This window comes from Nannospalax galili, unplaced genomic scaffold (assembly GCF_000622305.1).
Source record: "Nannospalax galili isolate Female #2095 unplaced genomic scaffold, S.galili_v1.0 scaffold52, whole genome shotgun sequence".
Lineage (NCBI taxonomy): Eukaryota > Metazoa > Chordata > Mammalia > Rodentia > Spalacidae > Nannospalax > Nannospalax galili.
Genome location: NW_008334003.1, coordinates 599253 through 599460, shown reverse-complemented (window position 1 = coordinate 599460; position 208 = coordinate 599253).

The window sequence follows — 208 nt, the reverse complement described above, 5'->3', positions numbered from 1 at the left end:
CTTGAATCAGTGTCCAGTCTACAATGAGGAGGTTCACCACAGAGGAATCATTTTCTCCATGCTTTCAAGCGAAGAAAACCATGGTCGAGCAGGACCTTTGACTTATCCTCACATAGGTGGAACTGGTAAAAAGAAAGGAGCCAGGGGCTCCTCCCAAGCCCATGGGACCCCTGAGGAACAGATCCTCAAATGACCTTAAGAGTGAAAA